Source organism: Eulemur rufifrons, chromosome 2 (assembly GCF_041146395.1).
Source record: "Eulemur rufifrons isolate Redbay chromosome 2, OSU_ERuf_1, whole genome shotgun sequence".
NCBI classification, from domain to species: domain Eukaryota; kingdom Metazoa; phylum Chordata; class Mammalia; order Primates; family Lemuridae; genus Eulemur; species Eulemur rufifrons.
This window is the reverse complement of record NC_090984.1, coordinates 18473154-18473897: the sequence shown is the minus strand read 5'-3', so window position 1 is coordinate 18473897 and position 744 is coordinate 18473154.

Here is a 744-nt window from a genome sequence, read left to right as displayed (position 1 = left end):
CCCACGTTGTGTCCGTGTCTTCCCTCCGTCTCAGCCTGCACTTATGCTTCCTGAGCCTGGGAAAGGTCTGGAAGCTCAGATGTGCCCTCGCCCCAGCCTCTGCTCTCCATGGTCGAGGTTCTCGGGGAGCTCTCCTGGAGTTGTCACCCAGGGCAGTGGCCTGACTGGAGCGCCAGTGCGTCTTGGGGTTCTGGCAGATGTGAATTTTAGGGTGCCCGTTGGCCACTTGTCTCTGGGAATATGGGCTTCAAGCCTGTGTCCCGCCCACCTGTTCCGATGCCTGAGGGTGGGAGTGCCGTTGCAGTGCAGGTTCCTGGCTCTGTGGCCCTCTCCCATCTCAAGCCTCTTAGTCACATTTAGCTACAGAAGGTGACACCACAGGTTCTGGGAATCAGGGCAGGGACGGCTCAGCGGGTAATGAACGAGACTGACAGAAACCCCATCCCCAGCTCACTCTGGGGCAAGGAAGAGTTGACCCAGCTTGTAGACAGCCAAAAAGAGGCATGGCCCCCGCATGCACCTTGGGCCAGGCCACACAACCAGCCCTGCGCTTCATTCTCAGAGCTCTCTGCTGTCTCCTCCAGAGCTGCTGCTGCCCCGGGTTATGGAGGTGTGGGGGTCAGGCAGGAGGGGCCCTCTCCACGCCACGGGAATCGTAGCTGTAAGAGCTCCCAGTCGTGAGGTCAATTCTCTGCAAAATTAATTCCCCTGGCAAAGGAGCAACATGAAAAAATTCACAGGTTT